Here is a 10,027-nt window from a genome sequence, read left to right as displayed (position 1 = left end):
AGGAAACTTGACTTATCTTCGAGAGTTGGTGGGGAAGATGAAGACTATCCAGAGGAACATTTTTCGAAGGAAGTATGGGAATTTACTGAATCTTCTAGAGATTGATACTCAGGTTCCAGCTGTTACTGCTTTGGTCCAATACTATGATCTGCCGCTCCGGTGCTTCACCTTCAAGGATTTTCAACTAGTGCCGACAGTGGAGGAATTTGGGGATATTCTAGATCTACCATTAGAAGGCAAGATTCCTTACAAGCATGCAACGCAAAATACATCTGTTTCAACACTAGCAGGAATCTTGAAGGTACACCCTGCCGAGTTAGAAAGCAAAATGATTACGAAGGGAACCATCAAAGGCATTCCTCAAGGGTTTCTAGAGGGACATCTACGTCAATTGGCTGATAAAGACATGGGGGAAACCTTCATGGATGTACTGGCGCTCGTTCTTTATGGCGTCATGATTTTTCCAAGCATCGATAACTTTGTTGATCTCTCAGCCATCAATGTTTTCATAGCATATAAGATCAATGCAGAAAACCCAGTCACAACAATTTTAGCTGATGTTTATGGAAATTTGAATATGTGTTATGAATCTAAGAAGAAGAAGTTGTCATGTTGCTTGCCAGTATTATATAAATGGTTTACTTCTCATATTAGTCCAAATTACAAGCCAACAGCTAAAGGAGCGCAAGAATGGGTGTGTTTTTTTGCTAAGTTACATAATGGAATGATCAAACGAGAGGTATCTTGGCAGCAGAGATCACATATCATACACTGTGGGGAGTACCCAAATGTACCTCTTATAGGAACCAAATATTGTGTTAATTATAATCCGATATTAGCACAAAGACAATTTGGATATCCTATACGGGGTGCACCAAATCCAGAATCTTTAGTTGCAGTGTGGAATTGCTATGAAGAAGGGACTTCTAATGATTTACTCCAGCGAATTAGAAGTGCTTGGGGCAGTGTGGTGCGTGCAGAGAAAGACTCTAGGCCATGGGTAGTAAATGAGAAGACGTCTTATCAGCAATGGGTAATGGATAGGGTTAAAGTGGTGAAGCTACCGTTCAAACCAGTTGCCTTCATGCCAGAACAACAAGATATGGAGAGTGAGGAAGTCAAAACCCTTAAGGAAGAAATGGAAAAGATGAAGCAGAAAAATGTTAAGCTTGTTAATGATCTTCAGAAAGCTCACCATGAATATATAGATCTCAAACATGACAATGAAGCCAGGATCAGAACTTGTGATGTATTAATAAAGAAGCAAAGAGAGGAAAGAAACCATCACTTTAGAGTACAACAAGATCTCGAGGCAGCTAACAAAGAGCTAGCTTTGAGAGGCAAAGAGAAGAAGGCAGTGGTATTGTCTGAACGTGAGAAAATTGCATTATGTGAAGAATTGGCGAGAGACAAAAGGGAGGCATTAAACAAGCTGCGAAATGCACAGGTTAGGATTAGGGAGATGGAATTACAGACAGAAAAAATGACAGCAGCTTATGAGGCAAAGCTAGAAGAAGAGCGGTGGTATAAAGCAGAATTAGAAAATGACATACAGTACAGGAACAGAGAGTTTGAGAGACAGATGAAGGATACAGTATCGACTTATGAAGCAAAAGTGGTTGAGGAGAGTTGGTACCGGGCAGAGTCGGAGGAGGAAAATCAGAGATTGATAACTGAATATGCTGAGTTAAAAGGAACTGTAGAGTATTGGAGAGGATGCTTTTCAAAGTTAGCAGCTATAGCTAACGGAGCAATTGAAGATGTACCTAGGATGTTAACTGATGCTGAGATTGCAATGCCTATATTCAATCCACCAAAAGCAATTGAAGATTTCCTCGATTACTGCAGAGAGCTAGTAGGGGAAATGAAGAATATAGTGGCTAGAGCTCGTAGTTGATGTTTATGCTTTCTTTCTTTTTCATTGTTATGAACTTCTGAACATTGTGGATTTTTGTTTGAATCGACTACTTTATTCCGCGTTAATTTCCATTATTACTCGCAGTATTATTCGCACAGCTTTATAATTTCTAGCTAGAATGTTTGCATCTGCATTTTGTCTTTTCTTTTCCTTTTTCGCACTTCTCATTTCATTTGAAATTAAACAGAAGAGTGACAGTAAGTGAATACGGCAAAGTTTCCGAGACACCCTTATAGAACTCGGGCAAATTCCAAAACAATGGAGGATTGGGAAAATGCACACGAGGAAGTAAAGGAAGAAATTAGCCAAGTGAAGGGTGAAATCAGCCAAATAAAGGATCAAATGGGTCAGATCTTGGAGGCATTGAGGACTATGAAGAGTTCAGGAGAAAGTTCAGCAGTTGACGGTGGTACTTCCTACCCTCCAGGCTTTCATCCTCATGTATCAAGTGGACCTCCGGTTTGCCCATCACATCATCTTATGAGTCAAGGGACATCATCTCAAGCTTTTCCACCTTATGGCTTACCCCCGGGTTACACACCTCCAATGGCAGAGTATGTAGAGCAAGTTAAGATTCCGTTCTCTGGTGGTAATACAAGCATACTTGTTTCATTACCTAATGAGCAGTTCCAAGTGTCAACTGGGATGGTTGATTTTAGGAACCAGGTACGCCCAGGAGAAAGTGTGGTTGGAATCACAACCTACACAGATCCTAATGTATCGATTCCACCACATGTTTCGACTCTAGGTGTGGGTTTACAAGAAAAGACACTAGCTCAAGTGATTTCATCGACTGAGAATAATAAGGGAAAGTTAGAGATATTGGAGGAAAGACTACGGGCTATTGAAGGGAATAAAAGTTATGGATTCGGTGATGCTGTAGGCTTATCTTTGGTCCCTGACGTGGTGATACCCCCTAAGTTCAAAGTGCCTGAGTTCGAGAAATATAGGGGGACTACGTGTCCAAAAAGCCATATAACAATGTACTGTCGAAAGATGGCTGGTCATACTCATGATGAGAAATTGTTTATCCACTTTTTCCAAGATAGCCTAGCTGGGGCAGCGTTGAATTGGTACATGCATCTTGAGCCGACTCATATTCATTCTTGGGTGGATCTAGCTGATGCTTTCATAAAGCAATATAAATTTAATATGGATACAGCACCAGACAGAATACAATTGCAAAACATGACAATGAAGAAAAATGAAACTTTCAAAGAGTATGCCCAGCGTTGGAGAGAGATAGCTGCCCAGGTTGAGCCACCACTATATGATAAGGAGATGGTTACAATGTTTGTGAATACATTACAACCACTATTTTATGAGCATATGATTGGGAATTGGAATATATCTTCTAATTTTGCGGACATCATCATCATTGGTGAAAGGATTGAGACTGGGATAAAAAATGGTAAAATTGCATATGGCCCGCCCGCGGTTGCAAATACCAAAAAACCAGGTTTCAATCAAAGTAAGAAAAAAGAAGTTGAAGTTCATGCCGCATCCGCATGGGATAACCGTGCACCTGTTAATTACCAAATACAACCTGTTTCAAACAATCAGTTGCAACCTCAGAAAGCGACTACTAGTGATAATGAGAACCCAGGTCAAAGTACTAATACAAGAAGGGAGAGGAAGTTTATTCATTTTACTCCTATTCCTATGACATACACAGAGTTGTTATCGATGCTTCTTCGTAAATCTTTTGTTGCAATTTGCCCAATGAAGCCACAACAACCTCCTTTTTCCAAGAGTTATGATCCAAATGCTACATGTGACTACCATGGAGGGGTAAAGGGGCATTCGACAGAAAGGTGTTTTCCTCTCAAATATAAGGTACAATCTTTGATTGATGTAGGGTGGTTGACATTCAAAGAAGATAAACCCAGTATTGAAAATAACCCTTTGTCGGGGCATGAGAAGACTTCAACAAATGCTATTGAGGTCAGGGAGAAAAGGTTGGTAAGAAAAGTGAGTGAAATTCAGAGCTCTATGAAATTCATTCTTGAAGCACTATTAGAAATGGGGCTAGTAAAAGGTGAATATGATCTGAGTAATGCATGTGCATTCCATCCGGGTGCCAAATATTCTATTAATGATTGCGTGGAGTTCAAGCTAGAGTTGCAAAATCTAATTGATAAGCATTTCCTGCAAGTTTTTTATGGAAAGAAGGATGAGGAGGTATTGGCCCAAAATGATGAACAATCCAATTTAACCACGCCAGAACCTTTAGTGATTCATTTCACTAGACTTGCCCCTTCTTTCATGGAACAAGGAAGGCAATACATAGTGATAAAAACGCCCTCCTCTTTTCCTTATGAAAGTGATAGAGTTGTTCCATGGAAGTATGGAGTACATGAATTAGGTGAGGGACAACAAGTTGAAAACACTTCTGTGCATGAAGGTCCAAATGTTGAAAATATATTAGGTCTTGGTGGGATAACAAGGAGTGGTCGTTTCTTTACACCACCAGATCTAAGGAAGGAAGTATGCCATAAAAGTAAAGTAAATGATGGAATTGAAAAAGCAAAAGAGATATTAAGAGAAAAGACGATACAAGATGAAGAAGAATGCAAAAGAGATAAACTAAAAGAAATATCAGATGAAGAGGCCGGTGAATTTTTGAAATTCATACAACAAAGCGAATACAAGGTGGTGGAGTAGTTGAATCGTATGCCAGCTCGTATTTCGCTTTTGGAATTGCTCATGCATTCGACAGCTCACCGAAAGTTGCTAATGAAAATACTGAGTGGGGCTCATGTTGAACAAAATATTTCGTTGGATAAATTTGAAGGGATTGTTAATAATATTACCATTAATGATTTCCTTACTTTTTCGGATGATGAGATACCAGTTGAAGGAAGAGGACACAATAAAGCTCTTCATGTATCTGTTAAATGTCTCGACCATGTCATAGCTCGTGTGCTGATTGATAATGGTTCTTCCCTAAATGTGATGCCTAAGGTGACGCTGGAGAAGTTATCACGTGATAAATTCCCTATGAAGCCAAGTACTATGATTGTGAGAGCTTTTGATGGTAGCAAAAGAGAGGTGATGGGAGAAGTAGAGTTGCCAGTTCAAGTTGGTCCGTGTGTATTTCAAATAACTTTTCAAGTAATGGATATCTTACTAGCATACAGTTGTTTACTTGGTAGACCTTGGATTCATTCTGCAGGGGTGGTGCCTTCCACTTTGCATCAAAAGTTGAAGTATGTAATGGGGGATAAAATGGTAACAGTTTCAGGAGAGGAAGATTTTCTGGTGAGTGGTCCTTCATCTGCTCGATATATTGAAACAACAGAGGAGGCTCTTGAGACGGCTTTTCAAGCTTTGGAAATTGTGGGGAATACATATGTTGAACCATTTCAGATAAAGCCATATTTGTCATGTGCCTCTCTGATGATGGCAAGGGTTATGTTGAGAGAAGGTTATAAATATGGGAAAGGCCTAGGCAAAGTTGGACAGGGACCAATATTTCCACTGAAAATTGTTGAGAACAAGAACAAATATGGCCTGGGGTACAAGCCTACTAAGGAGGACAAAAGAAGATTAATGGAGGAAAAGAAAGAACGGAGCTTAGCTCGCTTGCAGGGTCGTGAGCCGAGGGTAGGAAAGATCTCCATATGTGACTTAAAGAAGAGCTTTCGTAGTACTGGATGGATCAATGCTAGTCAAGTTGCAGTTATTGAAGATGAATCTGGGGAAGGAAGTTCTAGTTTGGTGCAGCCTTGTCCTCCCAACATGCAAATCGATAATTGGAAGACCGTGAATTTACCTGTGGTGTTTAAGTTCAGTCAAATGTAATGCTTGTTATTGTTATTTTTATTTTGTTTTTCCCCAAAACATTCTAAGATGTCTTTATGGACTGGTTCTATTTTTTTGTTTTCAGTTAATGTGATGTTCAGTTATGTTTTCTTTCACTACATACTTTGTTTGTCTATTTATTTTCTTTTATAAATCCAAATAATGTAGATATGACAATGAATGTTTTGAAAATAATGATGTCAATATTCCTAATTTTGAGCACCCTATCGATAATATGGATGACGATCATGAAGACGATTGGGAACCTTCTTCTGAGTTGTTAAGGTTAGTGAAACAAGAAGACCGAGAAATAAAACCCTATCAAGAGATCATTGAAATACTTAATCTAGGGGATGAAAATGAGAGAAAAGAGGTTAAAATTGGTAACAACATGAGTAAGGAGGTACGAGGAAAATTATGTGATTTGTTGAAAGAGTTCAGAGATGTGTTTGCTTGGTCATACCAGGATATGCCTGGGTTGGATACTGATATAGTGCAACATCAACTTCCACTTAAAGAAGAATGTCCCCCAGTTAAACAAAAGCTAAGACGAATGAAACCTGAAATGTCACTAAAGATTAAAGAAGAAGTGAAGAAGCAATTTGATGCAGGGTTTTTGGCTGTAGCAAAATATCCTCAATGGGTGGCTAACATTGTCCCTGTGCCTAAAAAAGATGGTAAAGTCCGAATGTGTGTTGATTATAGGGATTTGAATCGAGCTAGCCCTAAGGATAATTTCCCATTGCCACATATTGACATCTTGGTGGATAACACTGCTAGATTTTCATTGTTCTCTTTCATGGATGGATTCTCCAGGTATAATCAGATTAAGATGGCACCAGAAGATATGGAGAAAACAACATTTATAACGCTTTGGGGAACATTTTGTTACAAAGTAATGCCATTTGGACTTAAAAATGCTGGGGCAACTTATCAAAGAGCGATGGTGACTCTTTTTCATGATATGATGCATAGAGAAATCGAGGTTTATGTGGATGATATGATTGCTAAATCTAAATCAGAAAATGATCACATCTTTAATTTGAGAAAATTGTTTGAGAGATTAAGAAAGTTTAAACTCAGATTGAATCCGGCTAAATGTACCTTTGGTGTAAAGTCAGGAAAGTTATTGGGTTTTATTGTCAGTGAAAAAGGTATTGAGGTTGACCCAGATAAGGTACGAGCAGTAATGGAAATGTCAGCTCCTAATACTGAAAAAGAAGTGTGAGGGTTTTTAGGCAGACTGAACTACATTGCTAGATTCATCTCCCAATTAACCTCCACCTGTGAGCCAATATTTAGATTGTTGCGTAAGAATCAAGTTATGGAATGGAATGAAGATTGCCAGGCAGCCTTCGATAGAATCAAACAGTATTTGTAGGATCCTCCCGTACTGCGTCCGTCGGTATCAGGGAGGCCCCTCATTTTATATTTAACTGTGTTGGATGAATCGATGGGTTGTGTTTTAGGGCAACATGATGAGACAGGGAAGAAAGAGCATGCCATTTATTATTTGAGTAAAAGATTTTTAGGTTGTGAACAAAGATATTCTATGTTGGAACGAACTTGTTGTGCATTAACATGGGCAGCACATCGTTTACGTCAATATATGTTGAGTCACACTACTTGGCTGATATCTAAGATGGACCCAATTAAGTATATTTTTGAAAAGCCTGCTCTCACCGGTAGATTGACTCGATGGCAAATGTTGTTATCAGAATATGATATAGTCTATGTGACTCAAAAAGCCGTAAAGGGAAGCGCTTTAGCAGAATATCTGGCTCAACAGCCCATTGAGGATTATCAATCTATGCAACCTGAATTCCCAGATGAGGACATTCTTGCCCTATTTAGTGAAAAGGAGGGTAGCCATCATGAGAAGGCTTGGATATTACTGTTTGATGGAGCATCCAATGCGCTTGGACATGGAATAGGGGCAGTGCTCATCTCGCCAGAGAATCATTACATTCCGATGACAGCAAGATTGTGCTTTAGTTGTACCAATAATGTTGCAGAATATGAAGCATGCACCATGGGTATTTTGGCAGCTATTGAGTCGAAGGTGAAGGTGTTGGAGGTGTATGGTGACTCAGCATTGGTGGTTCATCAGTTAAAAGGGGAATGGGAGACTAAAGACCAAAAGTTAATCCCTTATCAATCATATATTAGAGGATTAATGAAACATTTCGATTCCATTGAGTTCTATCACATTCCACGAGAGGATAACCAATTAGCTGATGCTTTGGCCACCTTATCGTCAATGTTTGAAATTAGTCAAGATGAGGAAATGCCAATGATCAAGATGAGGAGTTATGAACAACCAACATACTGTTATTTAGTGGAAGAAGAATCAGATGGTAAGCCTTGGTATTTTGATATAAAGCGCTACCTCAAAAGTCGAGAATATCCTGAAACAGCTTCTGAGAATGATAAAAGAACCTTGAGAAGGTTAGCTTCAAGTTTTATTCTGAATGGGGATGTCTTGTATAAAAGAAATCATGACATGGTACTCCTCAGATGCGTCGATGCAAGAGAAGCAGGGTTGATATTAAAAGAAATTCATGAAGGAGGTTTTGGTACACATATGAATGGGCACTCTATGGCTAAAAAGATTTTGAGGGCAGGTTATTTTTGGTTGACTATGGAGAATGATTGTTACATGCATGTGAAAAAATGTGAAAAATGTCAAACCTATGCAGATAATATTAATATAGCTCCTACAACCTTAAATGTTCTATCTGCACCATAGCCATTTGCGATGTGGAGAATAGATGTTATTGGAGCCATAGAGCCGAAGGCGTCAAATGGACAACGTTTCATTCTGGTTGCAATTAACTATTTTACCAAATGGGTGGAAGCATCTTCTTACGCCAATGTGACTAGAAAGGTGGTAGTAAAGTTTATAAAAAAGGAGTTGATATGTCGATATGGGTTGCCTAATAAAATTATCACTGATAATGCAACTAATCTGAATAATCAAATGATGAAAGAGCTATGTGAAGAATTCAAAATTCAACATCACAATTCATCTCCTTATCGCCCGAAAATGAATGGGGTCGTTGAAGCTGCTAATAAGAATATAAAGAAGATTTTGCAGAAAATGGTGATTACATATAAAGATTGGCATGAAATGCTTCCCTTTGCCCTACACGGATATCGTACATCGGTACGGACCTCAACTCGTGCAATACCTTTCTCTTTGGTATATGGGATGGAAGCGGTCCTTCCTTTTGAAGTAGAAATCCCTCTCTGAGGGTGTTAATGGAAACTAAGTTAGAAGAAGCAGAATGGGTACAGGCTAGATTTGACCAACTTAACTTAATTGAAGAAAAAAGGTTAACAGCAGCTTGTCATGGACAATTGTATCAGAGAAGGATGAAAAGGGCATTTGATAAAAAGGTTCGTCCAAGAGAGTTTCATGAAGGTGATCTAGTCTTGAAAAAGATTTTGCCTATACAAAAAGACCACAGAGGGAAATGGACTCCAAATTATGAAGGCCCATACGTAGTGAAGAAGGCATTTTCAGGTGGTGCGCTAGTTCTCACAAAAATGGATGGGGAAGAGTTATCTCTACATGTCAACTCAGATGCAGTAAAGAAGTTCTATGCGTAATGATCTGATAATGATTGGGAAATATTGACATTGTTCTTATGGTTCATTGTATTATGCTTTATTGTAGTCAAGACTGGATTATTATTTCTTTGTAATTTTGTTTTACGTTCTTTTGTAAGTGTCTTTTGTCATCACATTGAGCTTTTTGAAATAAAATACCATGGGTTTAAATCACGAAGTACAAGTCATTCAGTATAGCCCAAAATGGTTCTTGAAGGGTGTCATGGAAGTGAGCAAAATAAATAGAGAAGATCACAAGTCAAAATTGTTTGACTATGCAGTTGCAAATGCAGTGCATCGCTAGAAGAGGTGAAAGAAAGTGAAGAGAGAGTTAATCAAAGTGAGGAGGTATGGTTCATCTATGTTTTGTGGCATTGAGGGTAGCAGATCAAATACTTTCTATTTTGAAGCATTTTTACACTCATGTTGTTTGAATTCCCCAATTCATGAAGATTTCCCTAAGATAAAGGATTTGCCAAAAGAATAGAGAATATAAATAGTATGCTGAGGCACATTTTTGATAGCCCTGTTGGACTAAAAAGGCTGTTCTGAGTTAAAAAAAAGTGAAAAGAAAGAGAGAGAGAGAGAGAGGGAGAAGAAAAAGAGAGTTATACACGCAAACAAAAATAAACAGTAATATGTGTCTGATGCCATTTGTTTTTGTCACTGAGTTAACTCTTTGAAGAGGATAGG

The 10,027-nt window shown here is 38.6% G+C and overlaps 1 pseudogene; it reads left to right on the top strand.

Moving 5' to 3' along the window:
- Window positions 1–2,176: 2,176 nt before the first annotated feature.
- On the top strand, window positions 2,177–9,348 carry LOC114191230 (annotated as a pseudogene).
- Window positions 9,349–10,027: the final 679 nt, after the last annotated feature.

The sequence above is a fragment of the Vigna unguiculata genome, chromosome 7 (assembly GCF_004118075.2).
Source record: "Vigna unguiculata cultivar IT97K-499-35 chromosome 7, ASM411807v1, whole genome shotgun sequence".
Classification (NCBI taxonomy): domain Eukaryota; kingdom Viridiplantae; phylum Streptophyta; class Magnoliopsida; order Fabales; family Fabaceae; genus Vigna; species Vigna unguiculata.
The sequence above is the reverse complement of the archived record's forward strand: the minus strand, read 5'-3'. Positions and strand labels throughout refer to the sequence as shown.